Here is a 12,567-nt window from a genome sequence, read left to right as displayed (position 1 = left end):
CGAGCCGGAGCTTCATGGATCGTCTGACCAGTTGCGAGATCCGGCAACAACGCACGTGACAGTGGATGTAACAGTGGAGAGTGAGGGCGCGGAGGAAAGCCCCGCCCACTGTACCACCGCTGAGGGTGAACTGAGGCAGGACTCAGGGGATTTAATTGACTTTTATTCAGAAATACCCAGCCTTCTTCCATCATCTGAAATCTCTTGTCTGTCCTGTTACGACCAAAGAGGCCATTTTTGAACTGTTTGTCTGCCCTGAACTGTCTATCTGCCCTGAACAGTCTGTATGTCCTGCCTCGACCATGGAGGTCGTTCCATTGCTCAAAGCTCCCACCCAGCCTCCCTCTCCCACCACCTCTTCATCAGTCCTCAGCACCGCCTCCAATGTCCCCTGTCAGCCCCTCAGCTCACCGTCAGCCCACCATCTGTGATGTGGGTTTGCCGCGGGTCTGCCAGTCTCCATCGGCTTCGTGGTTGGAGGATCTCTTGTCTCTGCCTCCAGCCTCTGAGTCCCAGACTCCGCCTCGGCCCGTCGACCCAGCGGCTCCACCATGGCTCCTAGCTCATTAGTTCCCTCGTTTAGTTCTTGTATAAGTTCTCCCTGTTCTGTTCAGTCCTTGTCCGGTAACCGTTTGCATTTGTGTGTGTCCCTGCCCTTTTGGATTATCTCTTGTGTGGATTTTTGTGATTAAACTTCGTGTTGGAATATATTCATTTTCATCAAGTCGTCTTCGTCAACACACCATGACAATAGCTTTTTACCTTTTCACAGCTTAAGTAAATAATTAGTCAACATGATGCTGTTCTAAAGCCATATTAGGCTTATTTTTTTCGTATCACAAAAGAAGACTTGCACTTGTCTATTTAATGAATTGTAACTTTCTTCAAAATCTTTTTACAGAAAGGATTCAAATGTCTTAAAACTATCCCATGCAACTCATTCCGTATTGCAAGTGTTCTTAAGGCATACGGTAGGGTATGCCAAGAAACAAATAGAAAATGTAATCTATTATTAAGTGAAAATCTCTAGTCATCTCATTTGTGCATTTGTATAGGAAGTGCACACAAGCGAGTCATTTTGAAACATCAAGACAAATAAAATCATGATACAAAACACGATACTTTCTTCTCTGAGGTTAATATATCCGTTCTGAGACAGTCAGACAGGATTATTCAGCCTAGAAAGTGCGCAAAGAGCGCTCCCTCTATAATAACTAAAAGCTGTCATTCACTTCAGTTCATTGCGATCTCACAATGTTCCATTAATCAATGAAGCTGTCTGCACTGCACAATCAATCTCTTATTTACATCGTATCTACACGTTGCTATAATGAGAGGATTCACGAGCTTGCAGAACTCAGCACTTGACAAAAACTCAGCATTTTGAGTAGTGAGTGAACATTTGAGTGGTGAGTGAAACTTTGACACTCTCCAGAACACAAATACACACTGAAGCGTTTGCCAAATATGTTTCGCCAATATCATATGGGGCCCACTGATTCCCCGGGACACTAAGCAGCCGCTTAAGTTCTTAAGTTAAGTTCGCCCCTGCTTTTGACAACACTAGCAGAAAGTTTCATTTTAGAATGTGGGGTGTTAACCTGTAGACCAACTAGCTCTCTTCTTAATCTACACAGCAAGGGTTCAATTACTAAACTATACAACTGACCTGAGACAGCCTTGCCTGATACCTCTTTTTAGTTTTATAGGGATACTTAACCCACCAGCCATTTTAATCATACATGTTGCCTCAGTGTATAAAAGTTTAATGTTTGAAATAAAATTATCCCTCAAACCAAAAGTTCTCATGGTATCAAAAAGAAAAACATGGTCAACCCTGTCAAAAGCCTTTTCTTGATCTAAAGATAACAAACCTACATTTACACTATAAGTAAAATCAAAAACATCCCTTATTAGGTGAAGATTATATGTAATGGATCTATTATTTTTATAATATGACTGATCCTTGTGTACAATTTCTTATAACACACCATTTAATCTATATTCCAAACATTTAGAAATAATTTTATATTCAGTGCACAAAATTGCTACTGGTCTCCAGTTCTTTAAAAGTGTTAAATTGCCTTTTTTTTGGGAGCAACGATAAAACAGCACATTGACAACTTGTTGGGAGAATTCCATCAATGAAGCATTTATTTCAGCATTTTAAAATAATCATCACCAATAGTGCTTCAAAACCCTTAGAAAATTCCGCAGGTAGTCCATCCAATCCTGGAGCACAACCTGAAGAGAGACTCATAACAGCAGAAGTGATTTAATCAAAAGTAAGATCGGTCTCTAAAGATTCCTTATGTTCTTCAGATAAAACAGGAAGATCCTTAAGCAGCTCTTTCCTACAATGATCTTCTGAGATTTCAGCAGCATACAAATTGGAATAAAAAGCCACAGCAAGTCTGTGCATCTCCAGTGGATCTGAGGTAACATGGACAATAATGGACATGTTACCTCAGATCCACTGGAGATGCACAGACTTGCTGTGGCCTTTTATTCCCATTTTATGCTCCAGATTAAAAAAAAAACATATGATGTGGGAGCATCCATGTTTTTTAAGGTTAAAAAATGGCTTCTTATAAGAGCTCCTTTAACTCTTTCATTTAAAATTGAGCTTAGTTGATTTTTTTTTCTCAATCCACACTTCCTTTAAATAATCAATGTCATAATCAGTCATTTTTTTTTCTCAATGTCAAGAATCTCCTTTTCCAGCCTCTCTAACAACTTTTTCAAATTAAAAGAAAAATTAGATGCATATTTTTGGCAAAAACCTCTTATATGCACTTTCCCAACTTCCTACCATTGTATAATGTTTTCCAAAAGCATTCTTTTCTGTTTTCCAAGTCTCCAAAAACTATTTAAAAGCTTCACAAAATTACTTAACTTCTGAAATTTTAGTTTTAAAATGCCAATAACAACTTTTGTGTATTTTTTTAGCAAAGTAAGCCCAACAGTAATACATGTATTATCAGAAATGGCATTAGGAACAATAGTTGTTTTAACAACTCAATTTCTCATATTATAGATATCATATTATAAAAAGATCCAAACGAGCAGCAGAAATGTTTTCATTAGAAACTTTCACTCATGTATATTGCTTTGTAAAGGGATTGTGTTCTCTCCACACATCTGAGAGATTTAACTTATTAATAATACTAGCTAAACAGGTGGCTGACAATGCATGAGGTTCCTCCCCATTTCTGTCTAGAGTAAAATCATTGGTACAATTCCAGTTTCCTCCTACAACAATGAAAACATCATCCTTTTGTTCCTTGATTGTTTTCCAATTTAGTACAAAATTTTAATCTTTCCGCCCCAACATTAGGAGCATAAATATTCACAAGCATAAATTTAAAATGACTGATTTCAGCATTAGCTATTAAAACCCTTCCTGGCTCTACTTCATTTTTTTTTTTTATAAAATTTTAACTTTAAGATTAGGGAAAAAAAGAACAGCTACACCGACACGCAGTGGTGGAAAGAGTACTGAAAAAATATACTCAAGTAAAAGTACCATTACCTTCCAAAAAATGTAGTGCGAGTAGAGTAAAAGTACTTGTCCAAAAAACTACTTGAGTAAGAGTAAAAGAGTAGCCTATTTAAAAGTACTCATGAGTATTGAGTAGTGTGTACTGAGCTGTGGATTCTACCCCCTCATAATAAACGCTGTACACCGCAATTTATACATTTTAAAAACGTTGTACATTCTGTAATTCACATTATCTTGTTTGTCATAAAGAATAAAGAATATCTATTATCCAGCCGTTTTAATTTTGACTGCCAACTCTTTAAAATACATCAAAACAGAACGGAAACAGTATTCAGTTGAAGAAAAGATGAAAGTTATTCTCAGTACAATCATCCCCATTTAAATCATAAAGTTTGAAAAAATAGATTTAAAATCATGTGTAAGGCCACTGAGACAGCATATGCTGTTGTTGCACATAAAATATTAATGTTTAGAACAGTGCAAATACAAACACCATTAGAAACTCATACTTCAGCATCACACACCATGATATGGGTTAAAATGAGAGCCCATTTCTCTCCAAAACGGTGCCAGTTTTAATGTTTTGCAATAAAGAAATAAGAATAACTAAATTGCGCGCATGTCTCTTTCATGAGCCGCGGTGGTCTCGGTGAATCTGCAGCATCCACAATGGAACAAAAAGTGTTGAACTTGAAAATTGTTTATGCGCGAGTGCACTTGCTAAATGAAGGCGGATTGTATAAAATGGATTAAAAATAAATAAATAAACATTTATTAGCGAGCTGCAGTTTTATTACATCTGATTTGCTGCTCAAAAAACATTTATTATTATTATTATTATGTTGAAAACAGCCGAGTAGAATTTTTCAGGTTTTTTTAATTAATATAAAGTTCAGAAGAACAGCATTTATCTGAAATATATATTTTTTTGTAACATTATAAATGTCTTTATCGTAGCATTGTGATTGGTTGTTTACCCTGTCAATACAGGAGACAAACCAATGGGCCACTGGCTGCTCGCTGTCCCTGCGTGATGGTTTTCGGGCAAAAAAAACATTCTGTCGGCCCCTTAAGTGCGTCAGCCCTACCGGGAAAAAGCCCTATGCCCGATTACCAATCCAGCCCTGGATGCAGTATATTAACGCCACGGGTCATCAATAAGGTGCAGATTCGTCCTCAATTTGTGTTTCCAACAGTATTTCCAACACACTTTTTCACCAACCTCACCTGTACCTCACACCAAATTTCAGGCCGTGTAGATAGGCAAGCATATATACAAATAATTTAGTAAGCAGAAATCCGAAATTTACCTTAACATAATAAGTTTGATTAAGATGCGACTGAATTTATGCTTGAAGAATATAAGAAGAAGGTAGTGTATATTGAAGAAGGTTATACTTCCAGCAGCCATGATAAACAGCAGTTGGCGGTTAAAATTGTATATGCACAATTTGATTTGACGAAAGTAAAATAATAACCTATTATTATCTCACTATCCAATCACGTTCATGGATAAAAATAAAATTAAAATAAGCATGTAACGACCACAAACGGAGGAAAATAGTGGAGTAAAAGTACCGATACATCACTTAAAATGTACTCAAGTAAAAGTAAACGTACACAATTTTTAAACTACTCAAAAAAGTACAATTACTGATAAAAACGACTTAATTACTGTAACGTGAGTATTTGTAATTCGTTACTTCACACCCCTGCCGACACGTTATTAGTCCCATGACTCAAAACATACTTTCCTTTATACCTTCTATAACTTTTTATCTTTTTGAGCATTATCAACTCTGCATGATGGATGGTAAAGCCCAAATGGTCTTCTTTCCAAGGACACCAAAATTGTGTGTGTAGCACACTGTTGTCAGGAACTGTTACCATTTTAAGTTAGGTAGGTCATTTTCAGCTGTGAGTCCCAAAATGGGGGGTGCAGGTTAACAGGTTAAATATTAGCTGCAACTTTAGCGTTTCTAATCTTGATGTTTCATCAGCACCAAAGCCACATAGTGCCAAGACTTTATCATTTTTTATCAATCTCTTGGCAAGTAAAGAGCAACAAAGTGTTCTGAAGGCTAACAACCATTTAGAGCATCTAAACATAGTTTTCCTGGCATTGATGGTTGACCATCATATTTTAATGCTGCTAAGGATCTACTTTGTACTGCTCCTGTTCTCTCTGCCACCAATTTTTCATCACTGTTCCAGTTACAGGTGGATGCCAGCACTACTGGTGCAGTCCTGCTGCAAGAAGATCAAGCTGGAATCGAGCATCCTGTATCTTTTTTTCTCCAAGTTCTCTAAGACCCAACAAAATTACAGCACAACTGAGAAAGAAGCGTTAGCTCTATTGTTAGCACTTCAGCATTTTGAGGTGTATTTGGGTGGAAGTCCTAGTACCATTACAGTTTATACTGAATATGATTCAATAAAACATTCAAACTTCAATGAACATAAGAGTCGTGACTAGCAATGAACTGATGTATAAGCTAATCATCGTTGTTAGCCTATGAGTAATAATATATTCGATTGCATATTTGCAGATTATTTAAAATAAAACAATTAGTTGATTGTCCTGTCAATCTAAAGGAGGAAGAAAAGTCCTTCAGTGAAGATCGACTTTAGCAGAGTTGCAGTTTGCAGCATAAAAAACAATATAATTAACATTTTTTATAAATTATATGCAGAAAGTGAATAATGAGAACTTTTAGACTATTAAACAGTTAACGTTATATAGAAATGGTACAGAAAGGTTATAGAATAAATGTAATACTTTAATAATTCTTTAGTACTAATAATAGTACTACAAATAATGTTAGGCTATTTAATTATATAATAATAAATTTTAGTTGTGCATTAATAGTGTTTTAAAACAAGGTGGCAGAAAAGAAATCAAACCGTCAGTATTGGAATCAGCAGATGTTGTTCTGTTTTCGATATGATGATGACAAATCTATTCAGGACATTTCCATAATGAAGGTGCATACACAATATGTGAGAGGTTTCCATTAAGTTTAGGGTAATCTGAATTAACAGCGACTCTCTTTTCCATTTCCAGTGTCATTGGGTGTTATGCCTGAAGCAAAGGTGTATTTAATTTAGCTTGGATGTGAAATCTTATGTAAATTTGATTAAGAAATTAGATGTCTGGAATTTGAAACATGCCTTGATTTTATCTCTTGAATAACACGTGTCAAATTTAAGGAAATGAATCACTTTCATGCATTGGATGTATACAGGTGAAGTATTGTGCCAAACGTTTTACAACTGTCATTTGACAGATGATCTTTCCTACGCAACAATTAAAATCAAAGCTGGTGAATTGTGGGAATCGGGTCTCTTGAGAAGAGTGAAATGGGGCGCTCCACATCTGCTGTGTTTCCTCTCATCTACAGCAGTAGTGTTGGATTGTGAGATTTAGTCCAAACACTTGCAACCTGTGCCAGCAGACATGTCATGTTTTTCCAGAACACAGCCTTAATCGCAAAGCGAATCTGTTGAATATTTATTGCAGGAAATCTGGAACTGATAATAGTCATTCAGAAAGAACGTTTCTGCAGGAATGTTTTGCCGTTTCTTGTGGTTTCAGTGAAAATTTGTATTGTCTTGAAATGGTGTACTTTTGACAGTTCCAGAAAGTACAAACCATGCTACGTAAAAAAAAAAAAAATGTTTTCTACATCTACTCCCTCACGTGGTTATTATTATACATGTAATTTATATAGTTATTGTGTTGTGTGTTTCGATTAAAAATATTTGTAGGCTACAGTATTTGTAGGCTGAGACTTTTTCCAACTTCAGCAGAGGACAATAAGGGATACACTATTTCCACATTATACCACATATGCCATCTGAAATAGTAGTACATCATTTTGTCATGCTAAAGTGTCAAAACACCATTACACACACATCAGTATGGCTTCTACTTAGGCAAATTATAATACTAAATAACTGTGACTGGAAACAGAATTGATGCATCATTTGGACTTGAGACTTGACTTCAGAGACTTGCGAACATCTGATTTCACAAGTCCAACTTTTACAATTTATTTTCCATTCTGATCTGTCATTTTAATCTTTGACAATTGCGAAACTTCAACTTGCAATAAATACTAAAGTGTTCTCAGCTGTTTGGGTGTAAAGCTCTAAAATACGGGACAAACTGCTTCCCGATACAGAACACAATTGTGTTCCAATTCTGTATAATATGTGATAGTTGGCAATGGTCTTATTTATCTCCCACTCTCTCTCCTCCTCAGATCTGTGGCTTTGTGAACGCTATTAGTCCGGTTGGGAATGACCAGCAGAACCTAATGGCTTTCCGCTTCTCTGCATTTAACCCCATCTTGGACCCCTGGATCTTCATCATTTTCCGTAAGGCGGTCTTCCACCACATCCGCGCATTCTTCCGCTGCTGCTTCCCCAGAGACGCAGTGAAGACCACAGCACAAACTCCCTGTCCTTCCCCATGGAGGCTGGAGATGCCAAACACAGCTCAAGCATCCAGACTAAGATCTACTGCAGCCTCCCCCAGTGAGGCTTTGATGAGCGACTATGCACTTATGATGGCGTGCAATGAGATATAACAAGACGATGAGACTTAGAATCCTGAAAAGACTGCCTGAATGTGTCTATCGGTACTAAGAACCAAATATAAAAGCATGGATGTCAAAGGACCTGTTTCCTCTCCATTGGCAATGGAGGAGAAATATTTTGTAAATATGTGAACTAATGCCCATCACTAAACAGGCTCTTCTGTGCAAGTAAACCACAGAGTTTGGTTGTGCAAAGATGTGAAGGAAAGTTGACAAATTAACAGAATGTAAAGACACAAACAACCAATGTCAATTTGGGGAACTGGCACATACCACAAGTTTACCAATAATTACCAAGCATAGAACATCATGAACTTTGAGAAGATGAAGTTGGCCACCAACTTGCTCAGTAATAGACTAATGGAAGGGGAAGTCTTAATAATTTATAGCAGAGACATTGGATATATTAGCAAAAGTCAATAACGACATGCAACCAAGATATGGGGTGGAAAACGCTTTGCATATATCACTTTAAAGCTTTAAAGGTTAACATCCTTCTAAAATCGACACACTTTTATGCAAACCCAAACTGCAGTGCCAAAAGTGTACGGTGTAGCAAAATATGTGCTGAAAGGTTACAGCAAGTTGTTTAGTAGCGGACAGTCAATCATATTGTTTGTCTCATTAAATATTCATACAGCTTGGTTTGTTTTTAGAATCTGAGGGAAACAGTTAAAGCATCAAACAGTGAAAGCAATCACATTAACTCATGAAGAAACATTTCCACAGAAGTTATTAAACAGCGTATTAATTATTGTTAATTTATTTTTCAGCAAATGAGCACATTAGCCCACATGTACAGTTTAAAACAATTCAGAACCCTACTCAGAAGTAATTAATCAAGGGTAACTTACTGTAACAAAACAGTGAGAAACAAAGATTAAGATCACCATGGATACCAGGTAACAATTTCAGATGTTAAAAGACTATTTGGTATTAACTCATGCTAGTTATAATACCAAAATAGTTTTTTGGGTGTTGTTAAGATGTGTTTTTGGAAGAGCGCCTTTTGTTGAAAATTTAAAAACTACATTTCACTTTTTTCATAGTGGTACTTAAGAAAAGCTAATTTAATTTAAGTGTGATAATTTAATGTAAATAATACAAATAAATGACTGTAAGATTAGCTTACAGCTAATAGCTGTGCAGTACAGGAGTTTGGACCAATAAGATTGCACTGTGGGCGGGGCTACCCAGCCACCAAAACAGAAACCGAGCGATCGGCTTGATTAGAACAAAATTTTACATGGAAGAGATGACTTTTATCTCTTGATGCTTTAGCATGTCATGTCTGTTCATGGTGTTAGAGGAAAGGCTTGTGTATAGTGTAAATACATTTGACCATACAGTATGTTGTATACAGTTTAAACTATCCTAACACAATGCATGTCAGCTTTCATACCTGCTCTTGAAGCTACTTATATCACCTTAAATGTTTCATTCAAAAACATGGATATCTGTCTTTAACATACATTTGCTTTTACCACATATGGCGTATGATTATTGTAAACATTTTTATACTCTGTTTGAAGCTTTCTGCAGCTAAAACTGCCGCTATATTACACTGGTCTGTTATAAAACATGGATAACAAAAACAGACAGTTTCATTATATGCTTTACTAAGGTCATTCTCAGGAACCAGTGCGAGAATATTATTTCATTTGCAAATGTTACTGTGGAACCTTAAAGAAATCACATTTTCCCACCTTAGGCCCAAATTGTTATTGTTATTATTTTGTTAAATTGTTATTAGTTATTTATCATTACTAGCCCTAAGGCTAACTGTAAAGAGGTACTTTATTTCAACCTGATCACAGTATGTGTGTAATTTATTTATAATTTCAGTAATTTAACTGATTATATTCTGGTAGTATTCCTCAGTTTTGTTGTGCCTTGAAATAAATCATAAATTACATTCAGGACAAAAATAATAATCCACACAATTTTCCTTTTGTTTTAATGCTGTTATACTGAAAATGTTTCAGGGTTGAAGTGCAAAAATGTGTAAAAATAGCTTGTCTAGCTTTTTTTTTTTTCAAAGAGTAATATTTTCAGAACATATTTATCAGAAAATACATAAAGCATTTTAGAAAACTACATAGTAAAAGCATGATATTTTAATTATAATAAAAGCAAAAAAAAAAGAAAGATTTTATTCTATAACAGCTAATGGTTTGAATGGGAACATTCAGATTGACGTAAACTTGTTTTATTTTAAACGTTTACTCTAAATAGGTAAATCTAACATATAATATTAGTAAATTGAGAATCCTATCATAGGATCACATTTATCACACAAACGACTGTTTTTCTGAGAATGACCTATTAACAGTCTGTATAGTGTTCAGGAGGATCAGGACGTTTAACTAAACAAACTAACTAACTGTGAGGTCATTGGTATTGATGTAGACAGCGTGACAGGTTTGACAAAGTCTGTAAAGTGGTAGTGTAAATTCACTTCCTCACCATGTTTGGTAAAAGTGTGCAGTGTCTGCATGCATGATGTGAATCTGATGCCTTATCGTGATATGATATTATGTGTTTTTATGTTTCGTTGCACAGTGTTGTACAGTGCTTTGTGTACATTGGGTTTGTTCATGCAGTGTTGAATCAAGCTAGAAACAATGGACACTTAGTAAAGAACACAACACCCTGTCCAAACAAACGTGTCTTTGTCTATTTCTTCAGGCATGCAATTGGGATAATTGATATACTGTTTTATACACATAACATAGATCGGTGCACAGTTTTGGATTTCGAAGTGAGGTTTAGAGAGAAATTAAACACAGCCTCCAATACAAGCACTTTTGTGGTTTATTTCACATGATCAATTCTGAAATGTCCAAATAAAACCAGAACTGATCCTACAGTATTGGCTTAAAAATGCACAAATAGCAATACATCAGGGATACAAATTTTGTAAAAATTAAACAGATGAGCACAAATGGATTTAGGAAAAAAATCAGAATGTAATGATAAAATTCACATCAAACTACTTTAGTTCATACTGTATACTTTCACCCAGTTATTGCTACTTAGTGCAATAAAATGTTAACATAGTTTCATATCAACTTTAAACTGCCTGAAATAAGTTGACTTTAAGCCATTTCACTCAATATGTTAGTACTTACAGGACTTTATTTTATCCATCAGTTTTTGACTGGATATTTCATGTGAGGGTAAAATATTTACTCAGATTTCGCAAACCGGTAGTAAGAAAAATGATGAGGACGTTTCTTGATAATCTTGATGAAGATGTTTATTTCAGCATAGCAGTGACAAAGTACATTTAGTCCCATGGGTTCAGTGGAGTTGGAATGAACCCCAAACATCCTAAGCTCACACCTTTTATACAGTTACAGTTTACGACCCTTAATGTAAATGAAGTTGCTCCTATCGTAACAGCTGTGGTCTGTACTGTATGTTAGTGAAGTTCCAACACCCCATTGTCTGAGATGGTTCTCGGTGTCCCACACCAATTCCCATTCTTGGTCACCATTCGCTCAGGATGTGAATATCCCAAATGATCCAGGAACAACATAACTGTTGATTTTCTTCTTCTCTATAATAATTAAGCCATTTTGGGAAATGAGCATGATCAAACATCTATTGTGGAGTGGAATCTGGGTCGGGGCAGCCTGTAGTTTATTACAGTCCTCCCTTTGATGCGCTTGGCCCAAAAGAAGCATCACACTCACTCCCGTTACACAGATTACACCTCCCTACCTGGGCAGGTGCCCAGTGGCGGTGAAGCCCTGCCTAGGTTTGTCCCCCTCTGACCACTGGAGAATCTCACCTGTCATTGGGTCATCACCTCATGCACACCGGTTATCGCTCCATCCAATTAGGCAAAATTTATCATAGAGACTTTTCTCAAATTTGGCAAAATTAAATACAAAAATTTTTTTGGGTTTGGGAGAGGAGCACTCGAGAACCATAAAAGCAAATGGGATTGTTTAAATGTACACTAAACATTATGACAGTTCAAACAGCCAAAAGCCAAAGGAGCAAAAACATCAATCAATAGGCAACATAAAGTGTGTGTGCAGAGGTGGACAGTAACGAAGTACATTTACTTAATTACTGTACTTAAAGTCCGCGTGAACCGGAAGTTGCTGCCGACTTTATTTCAGTGTAGTGACGTATTTCCTTCTGAAACGGAATATTGAATAGAGGGCATGGTTTTATTTTGGCGCTCCTCCTCTCTGTCTCTCACTCATATCAAACTAACGGTTGGAGGGGTGTGTATTCTGCCCAAGCCGTCAAACTGACATCATCAGAGAAGGACTGCCATTCCAGAGCAGAAGCAAATGTTCAGATTTTGATTAAAGATTACCAAGACAAACAATTTTTTTCAGCATTAACTTGCACGGATTAATTGTTCACATCAAGACTAGCAATGTGCGCTAGTAAAGTAAATAAAGTCAATTTTGATTTCATGCCGACTTTAAGTACACTATTTGA

General features: G+C 36.3%; 1 pseudogene; it reads left to right on the top strand.

The window, feature by feature from the left end:
• Positions 1-8,100, top strand: part of LOC107699810 (prostacyclin receptor-like) — a 48,866-nt pseudogene extending 40,766 nt beyond the window's left edge.
• Positions 8,101-12,567: the final 4,467 nt, after the last annotated feature.

Source organism: Sinocyclocheilus anshuiensis, unplaced genomic scaffold (genome assembly GCF_001515605.1).
Source record: "Sinocyclocheilus anshuiensis isolate Anshui unplaced genomic scaffold, SAMN03320099.WGS_v1.1 scaffold194, whole genome shotgun sequence".
NCBI classification, from domain to species: domain Eukaryota; kingdom Metazoa; phylum Chordata; class Actinopteri; order Cypriniformes; family Cyprinidae; genus Sinocyclocheilus; species Sinocyclocheilus anshuiensis.
This window is presented reverse-complemented; position numbering and strand designations above follow the sequence as displayed.